We start from the raw sequence: 21,499 nt of genomic DNA, 5'->3' as shown, positions 1-21,499 counted from the left end.
ATTTGCAAATCTGTCCCCGGGAAACGTGGAGCTCGCTGCCGTGGCACCTGCCATTTTTCCTGTGCCACGGCTGCAAGCAGCTCCTGAGCCAGCCAGAGCCAACTGCACTACCAGGCTGGCCCTGCCTGGGCAACTGCCACCTGCCTGTGAGTCCCGAGCCTCCCCTAATCTGTCAAAACAAAGGGGGAAGGTGAAGGGAAGATCGGGGAAGGCTCAGGAGTCATGGGAGTCAAATGGCTCAGGAGTCATTTAAAAAAACTGTACATTTATGTTCCACAGGGTGTGAAAGAAGGGCTTTGCACCTTTATACAATGTGCATATGCTTGGGCCCAGGGTCTTTTGCCTCACCATCCCCACTACTGACTCCCTGTTGCTTCTCAGCTTTAAATAATAATAAAAAAGTGTCCCCAGATTCATTGAAAAAAATCTGGTAACCATAAAAAAGTAAGTCTTGGATCTGAAGAGGTTGAAGACACCTGATCTGACACACTTCGTATGTGCAAATCCAGTCCACAAGCCTTTTAATAAAACAGGTGAGTAGGGGAAGTGGTGTGTCTGGAGACGGAGTCCACAACATCTGGAATCAAAAACTGCACCGCCGAAAACTCGCAGGTAACCGGGCGGGAGCGCGGCAGCCACGCCCCGATTCCGTACCGAGTTTGGCGCGCAAAAGCGCATGAAAGCGCAGGGCGGCGTTCCGAAGCAGCGGCGCGTCTGGGGAGCGGGACAAACCGAATTGGCTGCGAGGGGCCTTCGGGAAAGCGGCGGCGGCGGCGGCTCCCCCCAGCCACAGGGCCCTTTCACCTGCCGAAGGGGGGTGGCGTCCTTCCCCTTCTCCCCGCCCCCTCGGCGCCTCCGCCCCGCTCCTTCCCCAGGTGGAGCGTCGTCGAGGGGCGGCGCGCAGGCTCGGGCGCTTCCTCTCCGGCGGCTCCGGGGCGGGGAGGGAAGGCAGCCGAGGGAGGCGCTCCGGCGACCCGGCCGGGAGGTGGTTTTGCCCTCGTGTTGGGCGAGCACGCCTCGCTTCCTTTCCGCCGGCTTCCTTGTTTGACAGTCGAGCGGGGCAATCCGATCCCTCCCGCCGCTCTCCGCCCCACCCACCTACCCGCCTGCCTGCCTGCGCCCTTTCCCAACGGCGACGCGCCGCCTGAGTGCTGGAGGGTCGGAAACAGATGAGTGGAAGGAAGGCGGGCGCGCGGGAACGGCCTGGCGACTCGCATCGACGGCGCTGAGGCTGCCGAAGGCAGCGCAACTTCCGCGGGGTCGTCGCTAAGTAAGTGCGCGGCTTGCTCGCTTTCTCTTTGCCCCGTCTGTTGCTGCTGGGGCTGCTTCTTCCACCACCGTCTCCTCCTTTCTCTTTCTCCTTTCCGCTCGCCTGTGTCACTTGCTTCCTCTCTGAAATAGTTTCTTGAGTAGGTGTGAATGGTTTCTTGCCTGGGTCCTCCTTCGCTTCCTCCCCTTTCTCTCTCCCCGCGCACCCGCCCCTGTCCCGAGAGTGTGTATTTCTGGCCATGTTGCAAGGCTGGGTCTGCTTCCTCAGCCTGCCTGTTTCCCCGCCGGGGATGAGGTGCTACTAAGGCAGCATGGATGCAGCTTGGAACTTCCCTCATTTCATCACGCACTTGCCTTGGGCCTTCTCTCTTCCTTGTCACTTGGCTTCTCTTTCCGCCCACCCGCCCCGAAGTTTTATTCCACTGACAAACCAGCAGATCTCTCCTCCAATTCTCTCTTTCCCCCAACTTTTCTGTAAGTTCGAGCAGTAGGAAACCTCTAGCTATGGATAACACATGTATGCCATGTTTATTTACTCAGAAGGTGAAAATAGTTCACAATGAAAATGTATGCCATATTTACTCAGAAGTAGGCTTGATATCTGCCTGGTTTACTTCCAAGTAAGTGTACAGAGGGTTTGCAGTGTTGGTTGTGTCCTCGTTTGTTTTATTTCTGATTGGTTAAAGTATTTTTTTTATAAGCCAAATATCCTGCTTTCTACCACCATGCAGAAAGGGAAAATAAGTCAAGGTGGCCTTTAGCAGTAAAAAATAAATAAAAACAGAAGCACAACATACATTAGGCCACCATCATGCTAAAATGCAAGCGGTAACTATGTTAGTCCATTGCAGCAGACACAGCAAAAAGGTCTGTGGCCTAATTTTGGAGGGGGGAGGATGGCAAGGCAATCTTAGCAGAGTCTTGTGGTGCTTTAAAGGCTCATTGCTTCTACAATCCTAGCCATGCCTCCTCAGGTGTAAACACTATTGACCGCAGTGGGGCTTATTCCCAGATATGTGTGCTTATGATTGCAACTTTTTATGAAACAAGTTTCTGGGAACTAGGGTCCACATCATCAGATGCATAACACAAGGAGCTACCGATTCCAGCAAAAGCAGCAATTCAAAAGACCAGAACCAAGATGGAGATAAATAGGAATAGCATTTACTTACCTGCAGAAGATCAGTTTTTTCAAGTACAGATTTTTTTAAAAGTCTGCAATGCAGGAATCTTTTTTCCAATGTGGGGCTTGAACCCATGACCCTGAAATTAGAGTCTCATGGCCTATCAAAAATCCCGAAGTTGTAGGTCATGGACACATCCAGTTGTATGTTCCTTTCCTTGCAGTTGGGGGCCTTGATTAGCCAGTGTTTCCCATTGTATGGCAGAGCATTCAGTGCCAGATAACTGCATAGGATTACAGCCTATTAAGTAGAGTGGGTTGGTGCTATTGCACTGCAAAGTAGAGGTTGAGTCCTTGAAGCATCCATTTTAAAGTAGATACTCCAAGAATCCTGGGAATAATAGTTTACCCCACATACAGAGCTACAGCTCCCACTAACTACAGTTCCAGGGATTCTTGGAGTTGGGGATAATGTGCTTTATGTGTATGGCATGTATGCAGCTGAAGATGTACAGCCATGATTGTCAGATGCATTATTTACAACCTCATGGGAAAGTATTTTGTGGAAAAGGGCAGTCATGGTAGAGAAATGAGTGTGCAAATCTGCTTCCTTTATATTGGCATTCTTTACGTTGGCACAAATCTGCATCCATTATATCTAGTGGTTAGACGTTATAATGCTATTGCAAATATTGCACAACTTAGTACATTAGGCTGATATCACAAGAAATACCTCTGTAATGATGGTGCATTCTAAACCGTACCCAGTTGGGGTTAGGCATATCTTGCTTTGTGGTGAATGTGTGTTTTTGCACTAGGGTGGAATGACTGTGAATTACAACTCTTCAGTTCTGTTATCTGCTGCTTGAAGATTACAGATGTTTATAATGCTGCATACCACTGTTGTCAGTGCCAAGACCGTATGTGCTACTGTAAACACTGTCTTGTCAATGGTCACTGCAATTGATTTTCTTATACATAATTATATCTGATCTTTTAGCATTTGGTTTGACCTCATTCCTCTCTGTTCCCATCCCACCCGACTGTGGGTGTATGTGTATCACACATGCCTGACAAGTTAGAATTATGCTTCATGCATCTGAAGTGGACTCTGGTCCCTGGAAGGTTATCGCAAAAAATTGCTCTTGCCTTTCAGGTGGTATAATACTGTCTTCTTTTCTAAAACAGGTATCACCAGCCCAGTATCTGCAGATACAGTGGTACCTCGAGTTACAAACACCTCAGGTTACAAACACTTCAGGTTACAAACTCCACTAACTTGAAAGAGTTACCTCAAGTTGAGAAATTTGCCCCAGGATGAGAATGGAAGTCATGTGCCAGCGGCAGCAAGAGGCCCCATTAGTGAAAGCACGCCTCTAGTTAAGAACAGTTTCAAGTTAAGAACGGCCCTCCGGAACGAATTAAGTTCATAACTAGACGTACCACTGTACTGGCTTTCACTGGTGCCCCACAATCTGAGCTTTCATTTATTTACAAAAGTCAGTCTCAAGCCCTGGTAGAAAGGAAGTTGGGGAACAAAATGTGCAGGTACCTTCTCAGTGATTTCTGTGAAATGAGAGTGTTGTGACCACCTTGTATATTTTTCCCGGTACGGAGGAATGCTCCCTGATGCCATGAGACAGCAACAGTATGTGTGTGTGGTTGGAAGTGTAAAATCAATATTTTGTGATTTCCACAGCTAGGACTGTGGTAAGACATAGCTTGCCTCCCATAACATGTTGAGGGTGGCTGTCTCTCTAATTTTGTGTTATGTCACACCCATACCCTATTTCGTGACTTGCACCCCCACAATCTCTCAAAATTCAAAATGGTCCCCCTGGTCCAAAAAGGTTGGCTACCTCCTGTCCTGAAGAAATTGTAGAAATCTGAGTCTTCCACTAACAAGGCACTGAATCCTGCCCACTGTTCTTCTTGCTCGTGTGAACAGCCTGGCTTCTGCGTTCTGCACTACCTGCAGCTTCTAGACCCGATACAAGGGCAGCTCCACATGAAGCACATTACAGTACAGTAATCAAGCCTTGAGGTTAGCAATACATGTAGCACTGTGGTCAGGCTTTTGTGCTTCAAGAATGGCCACAGCTGGAATATCAGCCCAAGTTACAGCGATTAGAGATACAGCTACTTTAGCTTGTTAAATTACTTGTGTTGTTTACATCTTCCTTTATGTGAGCTTGTAGACTTGGGGTTTTTAACAGCTTTTTAATGGGGGCTTCAAGAACTCTTACAGGGAATTTCCTAAATGTATTATTGAAAGCAGAAACTGCAGTTTGGCAAATGGTGCAAGTCTGTGAGTTCCAAAATACACCATTTATCCTTGTTGTATATTGCAGTTTCACTTAAATATCCCAAGAAAGCGCTTACTAGAGTCTTTCCTGCCATATGATCATTGATCTTCAATGTCACCTAATAATATTTCTTAGCCTTTGGACAAGGCCAGTGAACTTAAATAAAATTTGCCTTTGAACCATTGATCTTCAGCAGTGAAACCAGTATTAACCTAAAATATATTATTAAGATGCTGCTGTAACGTCTTGTTGCTGAAGTATCTTGTACTAAGATGCTGTAAGGCTGTAAATGTTCATTTTTGTGTGATGAGAGAGTCGTGCCCGAGATCACTAAATGAAACTTGGTGAGATGACTACATCTGATTTGATATTATGGCTTTCACATTCTACAGTGCCTGGAAAATGAACTCATAGCAGTAAAGGGTGGGTTGTGATGCAGCGGAAAACTCCCTTCCTGCCATCTGGCCAGGAACTCTGCCTTGGTGTTTTGTGTATGTGTGTGTTTAACAGATCATTTGCCTGTATCTGGGATGTGCCTAGTAGAAGCTGAAACCTAGATGGATAGACTGCATTTACACTGGAGATGTAAGTCCTGAATGTTCATGATTCTATGTGTTGGACTAGGTCAGTGTTTCCAAAACTTGGGTCTCCAGCTGTTTTTGGACTACAACTCCCATCATCTCTAGCTAGCAGGACCAGTGTTCAGGGGTGATGGGAATTGTAGTCCAAAAACAGCTGGAGACCCAAGTTTGGGAAACACTGGGCTAGGCCTTGCGGGAGACCAGGGTTCAGACATCCACCCAGTCACGAAGCTCACTGGATGACCTTCAGCCAGTCAGCCTAACTTGCCTCACAGGGTTGTTGTGTGGGGATTAAATTAGGAGGCGGCAAACTCTGTATGCTATCTTGAGCTCCTTGGAGAAAAAGGTTCTGTAGAAATACAGTAAATAAAAAATACTGGATTGTTGGCAAGATTGAGAGAATGCTGTTCAAAAGTGATATGAACAGTTTTAAAGTTCTATATAAATGCTTACTACCTGCTAACTCTCACATACAAAATGGTCCTTAGCTCTCAAAAAAATTGAGAAATGACTCTAAGAATGAGGACCAGGAAGAGTGCAGAACAGTGGCTTCCATCACCCATGAGCTCTTACTAAAAGTAATGCTTCAGGGCCTAAGCTGTGTATAGCAGCTACAGTGGTTTCTTCCATTTGGTCAAACAGCACTTTTGATGGGTGCTGTTTGTGAATTCCATTGATTATAAGGCTTGTGGCTTACACCCACTGCTTAATGACCAAAAGTCTTCTACTGGGTTCCATATAAATAGAAACCTATAATGAGCAATTAATATTAGGCTATTAAATGATGCTGAATCATAAGTGCTTCTGCTTGGTGAGGCTTTGACCTACTCATCAGCCCAAGCCCTTTCTGTTTTTTCCACAGCTGTGGAGGAAACTGTTGCTTTCGGTTTACTTGGGCATGTTGTGAAACTGGTAGAAAAGTCATCTTGTCTTTGAGATCTCATTTGTCTTGAGCGTTCTGGGAATAATACCTGTCAGAGCTGCCCCTAGGTCCCAGCTCACAGAGGACCAACGCCCGATCGTTGTTATGTACAAAAGTCTTTATTGAAGTTCAGCTTCCATTCCAAAGCCGCAGCGCGCAGCTCTACGTCTTAAACCCTAGACCGGCGAAGTCCCGTCTGAATCTCCTCCCCTCTGACACCAGTTTAAGATCCTAGCTCTGCTCCACCTTTTCCGTTGTTCTCTCCTCCTCTGGGTCCTCCTGCCCGCCAGGGCTTTCCCCTTTCTGGACTCTTCCGACGCTGAGTCGGCTGACTCCTCCCCCTGTCTCCGGCGGGCTTTAGGACCCGGTTCCCAATCCTCATTCTCTGCTGTCCCGCGCTCCTGTACATTTGAACTTGCCTCTCGCGCCAACCCAGTGACCTTCCTCCTGACCGTCACACTGCTTCTGTCACTGCTTCCCTCTTCCGGGATACTGCCCGGATCTGACCTCCCCTCCGTTGTCTGGCTCTCTGATAGTGGCGTGGCCAGCCCTGACTTATCTTCACTCCCTGGTGTGGAATCCTCTGCCCTCGATACCTGGGACTCTTCCCCCCCACTATGCTCTGGTGGGGAAGCTGGTCCTGATTTCCAACTGCTACTCTGGGAGTCCCTGCTGGCCCCTTGCTCCTGGAGTGTCCCCCTTGGGAATCCCCTTGCCCTGGCCACTGGCGCCCCCTTCTGTGAATCTTCCGATTTGCTGGAGAAGCTCATGGAATCTCTCGGGCCACTGTCATCTTCTCCTACGCTGCCCTCAGATTCTTCCCCTTCGCTCTCCATCTCCCCTCTTCCCTGTGCTTCTGCTCCTGAACCCCTGACAATACCGTAATGCTTTTACTTCATTTTTAGAAAACCACTCCCCTTTTAATTTTCCCTTGTAACTTAGACATCATTGGTCTGTTTGCCATATTAATTTTTAAATGGCCCAAACAACATTCTGCAGAATTGTTACATCTGACAAAGTGGGCCCTAGTTTAATGTATGAAAGATGTGCTCAGTGTGCCACAAAAAATGTCTTTTTTTAATTCTGCAGTGTTTTTCTTGCCTACTGATTCTGAATTATTAGAGAGGGTTTAAATAACTTTCTCTGTTGCACCACATACCCTAGGAAGAGCAAACCATGACCCCCCTTTTCTTGCAAAGTCTAACTTCCTCCTTTGTATTAAAAACATATGAACATGCCAGCTAGTTCTCTGTTCCCATTCTATGTGATTGCATTGAGGAAGAAGTTGTGTGTAGGGTATTTACCAAAGAGGGAAGACAATGCAACACTTATATCTTAAAGCAGGGGTAGAGAACCCCCATCAGCTCCAGCTGATGATCAGGGACAAGGGAAGTTATAGTCCAGCAACATCTGGAAGGCCACAGATGTTCACCACCTGTGTCTTAAAGGCTTTTGGATCTAATTAGGAAAGTGGCAGGGTTTGCCACTGTTTTCAGAGAAATGTCCTAAGTTACTCTGTAGTGTTTGCATGTTACCTATAAATGATGTGAATGCCTTGTAGCTCGGAGAAGACCAATGAAGAAAAACTTCCTTGTGGTGCCAAATGATTCCTCCATTTTCCTATTTGCTCAGATGAGATCAGTATCTTGCGCACAAAAGCTCAAAGAAAGAATGAAGCTGACAAGATTCCTGTTTTGTGTAGTATTTCCTGCTGTTTTTCATACATGCATAAAAAGGAGCAAATATAGAAAACTCTCCAAAAATTCACATATCCTGGTTTTTTTAGCCCCAGCTTAGTAGCAGGCAGTGTTTATTAAAACAAAAACAAAAAATGTATTATATTTTTGTCCCACCCTTTCTCTAGAATGCTCAGGACATGATCAGTCAGGCTCCAGTTCCTCCATGCCCCCGATGACTCTGTCTCCCATCAGTTCCAGCCAGCATGGCCAATAATCAGAGATTATAGCAATTGTATTGGAACATCTGGAGGGCCCATAGTTGGGTAAGATTGCCATTCATGGTTCTTCCCCACCCCATGCTTTGATTATGCTTACCACATTTCAAAAATGAGCAAAATTAAATCTTTCATGTTGAAACAGAATCAAAACAACAAAGTAGCAAGACAGCCCCAGTGAACACTACCATTAATGTCATATTTTAATAATAATAATAATAATTTATTATTTATACCCCGCCCATCCGGCTGGGCCTCCCCAGCCACTCTGGGCGGCTTCCATAGAAACCAAAAAGACAGTAAAATATCACACGTTAAAAACTTCCCTGAACAGGGCTGCCTTAAGATGTCTTCTGAATGTCAGGTAGTTGTTTATCGCTTTGACATCTGCTGGAAGGGCGTTCCACAGGGCGGGCGCCACTACCGAGAAGGCCCTCTGCCTGGTTCCCTGTAGCTTTGCTTCTCGCAATGAGGGAACCGCCAGAAGGCCCTCGGCGCTGGACCTCAGCATCCGGGCAGAATGATGGGGGTGGAGACGCTCCTTCAGGTATACTGGACCGAGGCCGTTTAGGGCTTTAAAGGTCAGCACCAACACTTTGAATTGTGCTCGGAAACGTACTGGGAGCCAATGTAGGTCTTTCAAGTCCGGTGTTATATGGTCTCAGCGGCCGCCCCAAGTCACCAGTCTAGCTGCCGCATTCTGGATTAGTTGTAGTTTCCGAGTCACCTTCAAAGGTAGCCCCACGTAGAGTGCATTATATATAATAATAATAATTCATTTGTACCCTGCCCATCTGGCTGGGTTTCCCCAGCTAGTCTGGGTGACTTCCAACAAAATATTAAAAATACAATAAAAGAAGAAGAGGAGGAGTTTGGATTTGATATCCCACTTTATCACTACCCTAAGGAGTCTCAAAGCGGCTAACAATCTCCTTTCCCTTCCTCCCCCACAACAAACACTCTGTGAGGTGAGTGGGGCTGAGAGGCTTCAAAGAAGTGTGACTGGCCCAAGGTCACCCAGCAGCTGCATGTGGAGGAGCGGAGATGCGAACCCGGTTCCCCAGATTACAAGTCTACCACTCTTAACCACCACACCATAACATTAAAACTTCACAAAACACTGACTAGTGAAAACAACTCAAAAGTTTTTTTAGAATGAAAAGTAAAACGCAGTAAAACGCAGTCTGATAAGTGGGCTTCAAAGATGAGTTGCTGTGTTTCCTTCAGTGGGCTTCAAAGATGAGTTGCTGTGTTTCCTTCAGCACTTGGTCAGTTATGCCATCTTTTCCAATCTGGCCAGAATCTGTGTTCCCAGCAAAGTAGACAGGAGCTGAAACAAATGAGGAGATGACCAGAGGGAGAGCCCAGTTTGCCAGACACCCAGCATGATAGAACCAACCTTAATCGTGCAATAGAACTTTACCTGTTTAATGTGTGTTGCAATATTGCTTTCCTAACTGGTTTTTGCAGCTTTTCTGAAAGTCTGTCACCGTAAAAACGCCTCCCTTCCTGGGAAGTCAGGCACTGTGCTGGCAGCCTCATCTTGTTAGTGACAGGAAGCTGACAATGCACAGACCTGTCATTGTGCAAGCTGAATATCCTGGGAGCAGGCAGAGACAAAATGCCCATTTCCAGCAAGGCTGTGGACATCTGTGCATTCGGGTCTACGTTCTTGACAAGGAAACAATGCCTATCTGATGATCAAATCTGCGTCTTAACAGTAGAAAAGCATATAGCAGGAAATTTCTTAGGAGATGAGGGGGAATCTACACCAGCTTAAAGTTTCTAAAACTGGCTCGTCAGTAGACCAGTTTCAACACAAACTGTGTCTGCCCTGGAAGAATACGCATGTAAAAAATTAGAGCATAAGATGCTTCCGGGTTGGCGCGACTGGCTAATGGCGGATTCCCTCCGAGCTCCGGAGGGAATCGGCTTAGCAGGGGGTTGGGTCTTGCCGTGCCGGCGACACGGGGACCCTTAAAAACCACGGGCACGGAGCCCGTGGACATGGTGACTCGGCGGGCACCATAAGCGCCCTCCCGACTCGTGAAGGAGCCTTTTTAAAGGCTACGGATCGGGTGCCAGGGAGTGGCGTGGTGCTGTGAGTCCTTCGCTTCCCCTGCCGAGCGAAGCCGCAAGCCATTCTTCAGTCAGCGCTGACTTCTTCCTACTAAATTTGGACTTAAAAGCAAGAACAACAACCCGTGAGTAATTTGAAAATTGGCTTTGGATTCGGCGCGAGCGGGGGAGCTGAAAAAAAAGGAAGTCCGTCTCCCCCCTATTGTAAATAGCTCAAAGCAAGGACCTGTCAACTAAGGTCGCGGAAAGAGCCGCCAACTGAATTGGAAAAGGACTCGCTGCTCAAAACACAGGCAGCTGGACAAGAAAAAGAATTAAAGATTGAGGAGGAGAAGATATCTGCCAAGCAGGAGGAGCAGGATGATACAGAAGAGAAAAGAGAACTGGAGACCTGCTAAGAAGAACCTTAAATTGACCAAGGTGAAAGTTGGACTAGTTGGGACATATAGATTTTGGAAACAGTGTTGGAGCACCACCTGTAAACAAGTAGGTCTCATTGGAAGAATCACGGTCAGCACCGACAAAATACATCTTCGACCCTGGGTGTTAAGTAAGAGAGACTTTCGAAGAAACCGGCTGAATGGGACTGAGAGAGACTTGCGTGCCTCGGACGTAAGATTACCAGGCTAAAAAGATGGGCCAAATGGCTTTTGCGCTAGGGATGGAAACCGGGGAGGGAAGGGTGGGACCTAACAGTCCGAAGGGGGTCTGGTTTTTTTTTTTCGCTTCAGGAGTATAAAATTTTTTTATTATTACAAAAATGGGGACTCGGTGGAGGGGAAATAGTGGCAACCTTAGGAAGGGTACATATTTTTTCTCTTTTTTTATTCTTTTTCTCTATATATAGGGCTAAGGTATATATTTTAATAAATGGCTAAGGTATATTAATGAATTAAAGCTTAATTCTATTATAAAAAATTATCTTAATTAAACTAGGGTTAAGTGATTTTAAATAAATTATGTTTTAGGATATTAAGTGGAAAACTTGCTTGATTAAACAATTGAAGATGGAATACAATAAGGGGAGATGTGGGGAAGTCTTGAAAAGAAGTTAAGGAAAATGAGCTTAAAAGGTGGAAACCTTTTTTGTTGCTTTTTGGTTTTTTTCTCGAGACTTTTTACTTTTTTCTTACCTCTTTTTTTCTTTTTCTGTTCTGTTATTTGTAATCTTTTGAAAATTTAATAAAGATCTTTTTAAAAAAAATAAAAATAAATAAGATATCCGTGGATGTTTTTCTTTCGGAAAAATGCATGAGCAGAGTGGGGGCAGAAGTCTAGTGTTTGCTTATTACAATATGCATTCTTGTGTGGTGTTTGGCACCTAGCGTATATATCTTGAGTTTCTAACACTGCTTCAGCTTCGAGCTGCAAAGCAGGCATGGCGAAGATGTCTTCTACGGGCCATTCTGTTAGGAGGCAAAAATGCGGGAAATTGCCTTGGTGCTTGCTTAGCCTTGCCAACTGTTTCACAGCCTTGCAATTCTGTGAACAACATGTACTAATGGAAGTTTTGGATGTGGTTGCCCTCTTTCTTTTTCCTCTTCTTCTTCCCAGAGCCATGCAACAGCTGCTGGACTCCCACCCTGAATCCCCGGCAGGCTCTTGCATCTGCCTTCTTGCTTTCCAAAGGGTGGGTGTTCGCTGACATTCTGCTGTCGGATTAGGAACTTTCCCCCTACACAGCTGTGTTTTTAAATTGTGTTCAGCGGCTGGTGGAACAATCCTGTGAACTTCGTAAGCAAGTGGTACAGAGGGTATGGTATGTTCAGATGCGTTTTGGGGAAAATTCTCTTCGTTTGCTTCCGCTCTCCGCTTAGAAGAGCGTGGATAATTACATCGGAAACGTTTGTAATGGCTTTTCCATAATATATGGCTGGTCTCATATCTGGAAGCAAACGATCCACAGTGTAACCTGACCCCCTCCCCAAACATTGCAGGTGGGGGGCTGTGACAACTGTATTCTGTTTCTAGAAGTGAAACTAGCTTTGGTGGGGGATGGAGAGCAAAGGAAGGCATGTTGCTCCATAATGGAGAAAAATGTCCCAACGAGGTTCTCCTAATATATATATATATATATATATATATATATATATATATATATTTGGTACATTATTCCTAGTTATGTATACTCTTGGGTTAGTGGTAGAAGGATGTAAAGTGGTGTAGCTAAGAAGAAACTATGAATGTGCTTCCATATTATATGCAATGTATTTAGTATTTTAAGAGTTCCTCCAAACCTGAAACTTAAATAAGCACAAGTACAGTGGTACCTCAGGTTACAGACTCTTCAGGTTACAGACTCTTCTAACCCAGAAATAGTACCTCGGGTTAAGAACTTTGCTTCAGGATGAGAACAGAAATCGCGAGGAGCAGGCGCGGTGGCAGCGGGAGGCCCCATTAGCTAAAGTGATACCTCAGGTTAAGAACAGTTTCAGGTTAAGAACGGACCTCCGGAACAAATTAAGTTCTTAACCCAAGGTACCACTGTACTGAGAATTCTGAATTTAAAAAGCTTCTGTTAAATATTCAGTTATATTTCTTTTTGAGAGCTGTTATTGCAGTTGAAATCCATCTGACTAAAATTCACATGAAACTTGCACATAAATCTACTTGAGTGTGTTCAGAGAATTCTGGGCCTCTCTCCCGCCATGTTTCCTGTAAGCTTCCCCTTTTCCTGTCCAAGAGAAACACGCTACCACAACCTGCAGCATATTCATCCTACATGCGCAAAGCTAACTTAGTCCCAGCTTTCCATGTCTACCTGCTTCTACTGCTAGCATCTGAAAGCCTGAAAAAGGAGAGGCTCCTGTTCTGACCTGAAAGTGTCCAACTTTTCTTCTTAAGCCTCACTAACTGAATGATGTTGGCTTGGGTGGAGGGAGGGACACAGGAGAGGTGTAGATTCATAATGACTGAGATTCTCCAATAGACATCAAGACACCTTCCAGTACAAACCTAACCATGGTCTGCTCAGAAACAAGTCCTACTGAATACAATGGGACTTATTCCCAGGTAAGTAATCTTAGGACTGCATGCTTTGTTATTAGGAAAGTTTAGAACACCTCCATGTTGAATGGTTGATATGCACGGTCTTGTTCTGCATTTATAAGAACTTTGAACTAATACTGTACCCCAGAGGGATTTGTGGGGACTTGGCCCCCTCAGGGAGATTTCAGGGTCCTTTCTTGAACTTTGAGGAATTTTTTTAAAAATGCAAGCATTCAGCCTGTTTACTTGTGTGGCGATAGAAGGAAAAGCGGTAGTCGATATCCTACATCTCCCTCCACCCCACCCCCCGGTCTTCCAGCCAGTGGGTAAAATGTGATATTTTTATCTTACAGTTAAACCTCGGTTCCCGAACGCCTCTGTTACTGTACATTTCAGCTCCTGAATGCTGAAAACCTGGATGTAAATGCTCCAGTTTCCGAACGTTTTTCAGAACCCGAACGTCTGACGCGGCTTCTGCTTGAGTGCAGGAAGCTCTTGCAACCAATTGGAAGCTGCATCTCGGTTGTCGAACGTTTCGGAAATCAAACTGTCTTCCAGAACGGATTGCCTTCGACAGCTGAGGTTTGACTGTACAGTGGTACCTCGGGTTAAGAACTTAATTCGTTCCAGAGGTCCGTTCTTAACCTGAAACTGTTCTTAACCTGAGGTACCACTTTAGTTAATGGGGCCTCCCGCGCCACCACCGCACAATTTCTGTTCTCATCCTGAAGCAAAGTTCTTAACCTGAGGTACTATTTCTAGGTTAGCGGAGTCTGTAACCTGAAACGTCTGTAACCTGAAGCATCTGTAAACCTGAGGTACCACTGTATTAATATTCAGTACAATCAGCTTTTTCAAATATATAAACCTGTTAATCTATCCTTAGAAAAGTCCCGGCTGTTTTGCATGGGTTCACCCTCTCCCCCCCCCCCAGTATGTCCATAAGAAGAACCATTCTGGATTAGGTGAATGGCCCATCTAGTCCAGCATCCTGTTCTCACGGGGGCAGACTAGGTCATAGCTGTCAACTTCCCCCCCTTTTTAAGGGAAATTCCCTTATTCCGAATAGGATTCCTCATGCAAGCAGGACTTAAGCGCAGCAGCACTGCCCACCTGCAATTCCCAGAAACTGGTATTCAAAGAGCTCCAACAGTTTAGGTAGACCACAGCTGATAATCAAAGCCATACAAGTTGGCGGCCACCACAGCCTCTGCAGTAGCGAGTTCCATAGTTAAACTCCATGAAGAAGTACTTGGTGACCCCCCCCCCCCAAGAAGTATGTATGTGCTCCTAAGCCACAAAAGTTCTGGCTGCAGGCTTGGCCCGACTTCTGAGACTGCAGCTGCTGAGCAGCTGGTCAGCACAGATCTTCTCACAGTGTGAGCTGTGGTATGAATGGTTGTGTGCCTTGAAGCCTACCAGCTTCTTCTTCGTTGCAAAGAGCAGAACAAAGAGAGCCTTGGGTCTCTGTCTGGTTTTTGTACTGTACTGGTTTAAGAGAGCGTGCAAGATTTAAGATGGCAGTCCTGTGCACACTTAGCTGGGAGTAAGACCCATTGAAATCAATAGGATTGACTTCTCAGTGTTTGCATATAGGACTGCGCTGTAAACAACAGCGACAAGTGTTTCTCCAGTCAAAAGCGTGCCATTGAATTTTATTGATTCCGTCCCGTTCGGAGACACGCAGCAAGAATAGGGAAGAACACATGTTGTGCGAGGGAAACATAATTGTCAAACCAGAAGCATTGGCAGGTGGCCCGGAAACAAGTGTGATATTGGATACTTTTGACATATTAGATTTCTGCTGTTGTGGCTGGAGTTCAGGTGCAGCCTGAAGCCAAAAGGACTGGCCTTGCTCCTCTTCCTTATTGGATATGTAGAAAAGTAAAAGTTGGCTGCAGTGCCAACCCTAGTTCACTAGAGAAAAGTGCCCCTGATGAAGGCCAGTAACTTGGTGGGTAGAGCACCTGCCCTTTCCGTCCAAAAGGTCCCTGGCATTTCCAGTCATGACTGGAGCCATTGCCAGCCAGTGTAGACAATATTGAGCTAAATCAGGGTTTCCCAAACTTGGGTCTCCAGCTGTTGTTGGTCTACAACTCCCACTATCCCTAGCTAGCAGGACTCACTGGTCAGGGATTATGAGAACTGTAGTCCAAAAACAGCTGGAGACCCAAGTTTGGGAAACCCCAAAGTAGACAGATTGCCGGTCTGGTTTGGTATAAGGCAATTGCCTATGTTTGCAATCCGATTGGGCTCTTCGGAGTGTGTGGTTTGGGTGCCCCTTTGAGGGAGTTAAATAGGTCACTGCTGGGACTGTTTTTAATGCTCCAGCACTTTGGCCAGCTTTGCACCGGTGTGGCAAGTGTAGGATGAGCTGTGGGATTGTGTTGAAATTGTTGGGATGTGCACTGATTGGAAACAAAAGCAGTATGTCTGCCCCAAAGCATTTGCAGGTGCAAACAGTATTGGAAATGGGATTGCATCTAACCTCCCCGATACTGTCAAGACCACAAACCATCACAAATGCACAATAAAAAGGATATCTGGAGGACCCCTATGTTCCTGTACTGCCTCTGGCAGTTGGCAGCTGAGCTCTTGTCAAACACATTTTTTTTATTATGCGGTTGTTGGTGCTGGGGGATTATTTGAGATTATCTCTGTAATTCATAGGCTGGCATGAGTGCGACCTTATTATATTGGCTCTGACATGAGTGTGACCTTATTTCATTAGCTCTGGGCTAAGCATTGTCATGTGCTATCTGTAAATCTGACCAGCTCTGATTTGCTTGCCTCTGCTGGAACAGCCTGCTTTTTAAATCTGGGCAGGAAGTGAAAGCTGCTATACAGTATGAAGTTGTGCAGTTTTCATGGAAAATATGCCCTTTGAAGAATAGCGTTGTCAGACCCGTTTTTCTCTGCACCCACTCTCTTTTTCTGTAATGGTTAAAGCTTGCCACACAGGCTCCTTCTCCCCCTACCTCTTTCTCCAACCCCACCTCCCTCCCCCAGCTCCAGTGTGACACCCCAGAATGTTCTGAGCAGTCTTTCTGAAGCTCAATCACTTCTTCTGGAGGACTAGAATTTTGGGAAATAGTGGTTTGAGTATTGGGCTAGGGAGACTGGGTCCAAATCTCTGCTTGGCCACAAAGCTCACTGGATGACCTTGGTCCAGTCATTGCTCCTTTAGCCTCAGATAACTCATTGGGTGGTTGTGAGGAGAACAAGAAAGAGGAGAAGGAGAACCATTGGTGCCATCTTGAGCAGCTTGGAGGGAAAGTGGGATATAAACGTAATTAAAAAATAAAAGTGGCCACTTGTTGCGTTGGGATGGAAGGAAATGTAGTAGAGGTGATTCTGACAAGTGGCACGCTGTGCCAAGAAGTCATAAAAGTAAGAATGGCCAGTTTTATTTTGTCTCTTTGCGGCCTAGTGAGTTGTCTACATCATGTAAGATTGAGGAGTTGGCTTCTTGACAAAAGGAAAGGTGGTGCTCTCTGTGTAAAAGAGCAGGTGAGATGTTCCTTGATGAGGACCTGACATTTCTGACTCTACTGCGAGCTGCTGCTGAATAAGGCAAAGGGATTATCACACCTTATCGCGTTCTGGCTGTACCAATACATATCAGTGGTAGTAGGGTGGATGGTGAACTTGAAAGGAGACTGTTCCCTGGGACGTGACACAAACACACTGTTAGTAGCCTTGCCTTCAGCCCAGGAATGCTCTTCAGGGATAGATGCCCAGCGCAGAAGAATCTCTGTGTTGCCCGAGTTGCATGACGAAGGGATGTCTTGCACAGTGTTTGAACTTTGGTGTACGTGCTTTTACGCCTCGCCTCCATATGTTGAGATTGTAGGGAATTTTAATGGAACATGAATTCATTCATTACAAAGGGTGCATGTTTCAATGAGAAGTGATGGGGATTTATAAAGAGGAATTGCTCTTGTAGCTCACAAAGATACATTTGCTGAAAGCCCTTCTAGAGTTATGTGTGTTCATTTTTAAAAGAGGAGCTCTTGGCCAGTCTGAGGCCATAACATAGTCAACATTCTACATAGGTGCAGAGGGAGCTTTCATTCCCCCCTCTTTCAGGAATGTTGCGTGTGTATCTTCTTTTAGAAATCTAAAAATATGCCAGACCCCTAACACTGATTTTAAATTAATTTTCTGTGAAACCTCCCTCCCTTTAAAAATAAATAAATGCATGGAACTCTCTCACTCTCTGAGGTTTGTCTGCTGTGAGGAAGCAATGGGGAAGAACTTCCCTATCCTGTGAATACATGTGGAACAAAATGCAAACTAAAGGAAAGCAAAAAAGAACTGTGACGTTAATAGTTGTTTTATCAGTTGTATCCTGGGAATTGGTGTGGAATGATACTGCCCTGTCCTGCTTTGAGGGGGTGGGGTAGAAAATTGCTGTGTTTTCAGCTATATCATTCTGTTGAGCATGTGTATGTTAATTCCAATGTGGCTGCTGAATGTGTATGGAATTCTTCTGTGCTAAAAATGTCATTAAATGGAACCAACATGTCACTACGAAACACAGTGCCTGAGTGCTATTTTTGTCTAAACTGTTTTTATATGTGCTGAATTGATGGCAGAGTCTAATCCAGATTCTGGTCAATTTTTATGGTGAAGCTTTTTCTTTCCTCTCCCAAATAGAAAGGTACTTTGGGATTGTTTAGAATACTCTGAAACTCTGGTCAAATTTTATATTTGATGTATGCATTCTTCCTAGTTTGATTGGGGTAAAGTTTAAAGCACATTTAAGGTAGTTTGAAAGCACATGGCTTCCTCTAAAGAACCTTGGGAACTGTAATTCATCCCTACCAGAGCACTCTCAACAAACTACAGTTCCCAGGATTCTTTGGAAGAAGCCATGTGATTTAAATGTATGGTATCAATTCATCCTAGATCACAGATGGGGAACCTGTGGCCTTGCAGGTATTAGACTCCAAGGTTCAGGGATGATGGGAGTTGTAGTACAACATCTGGAGGACCATGATTTCCCAACATTGCAACAGATACTGCTGCTCTTTCCATTTCCTTGTGTGAAATGGCTGCAGGTTTTCGTTTTTTTTTTACCAATGGTGATATACTGATTTCAGACTAAATTAGTGTGTGCATTATTCGGAGCACAAGGTTTCAACATGTTATCTCTCCCCTCCCCTTATCCTCCATGTAGTAATGCTTTGGTTACTTTACAAATATGCTGAGTCTTTCTTACATGTAGCTCAGAAAGTGGAGAATGGTCATCTTGCAATGCTTCTCATAATAGTTGTGACCTGTTTTTTCTTCTTCCCTGCACCACCCTTAACAGTGAGAAGAGGAAGGCAGTTTCCTGGTAAGACTTTGATGTCCTAAGACCGAGCACTCTGACTTCTGCATTTCCCAGCCTGACTGGGCTGTATGGGGTGAAACTGCTTGCTGTGCAGCAAACCACCTCTTAGCATGAGGCTGCCCTAAGGAAGGGTCAGCTGCTGCAGCCGAGTCCCACGCTGGTGGGAATTCACACGGCTCAAACATGAGTCATCTTGCTAATGCAAACACACTTGGTTTTGTGTCTACACAAGCAGCCCCCTACTTCCTTTTTCTGCCTATGCTGGGGTTAGTAGTGATGGCATTCTTCCTGACTTCTTTGCACTGTAGGTTATGACGGGACATTTAAAAAGCAAATACCTTGCTAAGGTCTCTTGACACATATGCACCGCACTCTGCGACGGCCTAGTTTTGTGGTCAGAGTGCAGAACAGGCAGATATTGAGCATAAGCTGTGGGGAGCAGCTTAGCCTTGCTGCAGTCATAAGATGTGAGCTCCTCCGGTGAGTTTCTCGTCCCTAATCACCACAGGAATGAAGGTAAAGCAGGGGTAGCCAACGTGGTGCCCTCCAGGAGTTATGGAACTCCATCTGGTGTTATTGAACTACATCTGCTGATGGAACTCCTCGTTTAGAACATCATAAGAGCCTGTTGGATCAGGCCACAGGGGCTCACCTAGTTCAGCACCATGTTCTCACAATGGCCAGTTGCCTGTGAGAGGAACCTGCAAGCAGGATTCAAGAACAAGAGCAGTCTCCCTTCTGGCTGTTTCCAGCAATTGGAATGCAGAAGCATTATTGCCTCTGGTCGTGAAAGCAGAGCAGAGCTATCATAGCTAATAGCCATCGTTCTAGATTGCATGCTTTGGCTGTTGGTGGCGCAAATCATTCTTCAGAAACCGTTTCCAGTGATCTTTGTGTTATGTTTGTAACTTGTGCTAAGATGTTTGAAGCTGCAGCAAGAAGAAAACACGGGTGTTGTGTATTTTTTATCTAGAACTTCAGTTAACTGTATCATTTTTTCATTGTATCCTGTAGCTTTACTAGTCTTTTTTATTATTTTGAACTTGACCCTTTGATAATAACTTGAGAATTGACATTGAAAACATGCAGGTATGTCTGAACTTGAAAATGTGCTGCCTGTCCAGTAAGAGAAGATTTGTGAAAATACTCTGGTGGGGCAGCAGATTCCCATGAAAACATTTCCTTGTATTGCACACCACTGGGTCTGATTAAAATTTCTTCCTCAGCTGATTCACTCACCACCTCCATTAAATGTTAGTAGGTAGGACGGTATAACCTTCCAGGTTACAAATAGTTGGAGTCCAGGGAGAAAAGATGGTTTTTGTTCTGCAGCTGCTGCATAGCTCAGTCAGTAGAGCATGAAACTCTTAAGCTCAGGGTTGTGAGTTCAAGCCTCACATTGGGCAAAAGATTCCTGTATTGCAGGAATTTGGATTAGATGACTTTGGTGGTCCCTTCCAACACTCCAATTTTATGGTTCTTATCAGCAATGGGGAGCCTCAGGTAAAGAGGGCAATTGCTTTCCTCCAGGCCTCTCTCTGTGGCTCTTAGGAGTCAAGTGATAAACCCCTCTGAGCCATGCCCCCTCTCCAGCCCTTCTTTTCACTCTCCTTGGCTAGAATGGGTCCTTGGAATCAGAGAAAGCTGTTTGCTTTCCTGGGTGGAGGATGGAGGGCTATGAGAGAGCGTGTGTTAAGGAACTACCCCACTGAGTGCACAGGTAAAGCTCGCGTTTATAGCTCTGACCTCTTCTGCCTCTGGTCCCACACACATAATTTTTATTTGCATGCTGCCTTGCCACAGTTCAAACCATGCTCAAAGCGGCTTACAACATGAAAGAAATACGTGACCACAACATAACGAAAGTAGCTGTAAACAATAAACTAAACTTTTAAATATACACAACCAAACTGAACAATTTCCACATGAATCAAAACAAGGTCTAAAATAAAGATACAAAAATACAACAGCAATAATCTCCTCTGCCCTGACCCCCCCCAAAAAAGACCCCCAACAGCACCCCAGCCTAAGCTGTTGTAGCTGCAGTCAGTCAGGGCCCTACCCTCCAAGGCCAGTGGGAAAAGGCCTGCAAAGTCTTCCAGGACTCACAGCCAAGATGGTCTGTGGCCTCCTCAGCAGCCACAGCCCATAAATCACTGGCATATGCCTTCACTGCCGCCATGTGGTCCTTAGTCTGAAAAAGGTTCCCCACCTCAGTGCTGGATGGTCTCTAGTTAGTGCTTGCTGTTTGGGATTCCATCGAAGAGTCCATTACTTTGATGACGCTTCTGTCCTGGTGTGGTACCCTCTTGCACCCTCTTGCTTCCATTTATGTGCTGTCCTTTGGGGCATGGTTTCTGTTGATGAGGGCAAAGTTAGACGTAAGCCAGTCTCATTTCTTGCCCCCCCCCCCACCCATGAGCCTTCTGCTGTATTCGGGCCTTGCCTGGGTTGTTTCAGACCTCTTTCTTCCCACTCCCATGTCTCTGTCATCTTTCTCATCCTATCTCTTGGCTATTTCCTGCTGTGTCTTGTTTTCGCAGGAAGCAGAAGCAGGAGGCGAGGCGATGGTAGTGGCAAAGCAAACATGTTGCTGCCAGCTGCATTTTGGAACACACAGCATTCTAGTAGGGCATTAACATTAACATTATTAGATATTTATATTTCCCTAACTGGGACTCAAGGCGGCTTACAGAACAGGAACAGCTGAAAACAGAGAGGAAAATCGTTTAAAAACAATTAAATGTTGATACGAGTTAAAACTCTGTGCGTGTAAAATTTACCGATAATTAGCTACTGATGAGGAGGAATTAGTGAGACCTTGACATTGTCACAGGATTCTCTTCAGAAGCATAAAACCATCCCTGTTTTGGGAGTATCAGATTTGAGTTCACTGAGAATAGAGTCCTCTTTGTGGCCCCATTAAAAGTTTTTGGCTT

The 21,499-nt window shown here is 45.4% G+C and overlaps 1 protein-coding gene across 1 annotated transcript in view; it reads left to right on the top strand.

Annotated features, from left to right (window-relative positions):
- Nucleotides 1-1,147: 1,147 nt before the first annotated feature.
- Nucleotides 1,148-21,499, top strand: part of RHBDF2 (rhomboid 5 homolog 2) — a 59,956-nt gene continuing 39,604 nt past the window's right edge. The window contains exon 1 of the mRNA XM_079965983.1: nt 1,148-1,270. The gene's annotated coding sequence lies outside the window, so the exon portion shown is untranslated. The remainder of the gene's footprint in view (nt 1,271-21,499) is intronic.

This window comes from Podarcis cretensis (genome assembly GCF_951804945.1).
Source record: "Podarcis cretensis genome assembly, chromosome: 2".
Classification (NCBI taxonomy): Eukaryota; Metazoa; Chordata; class Lepidosauria; order Squamata; family Lacertidae; genus Podarcis; species Podarcis cretensis.
This window is presented reverse-complemented; position numbering and strand designations above follow the sequence as displayed.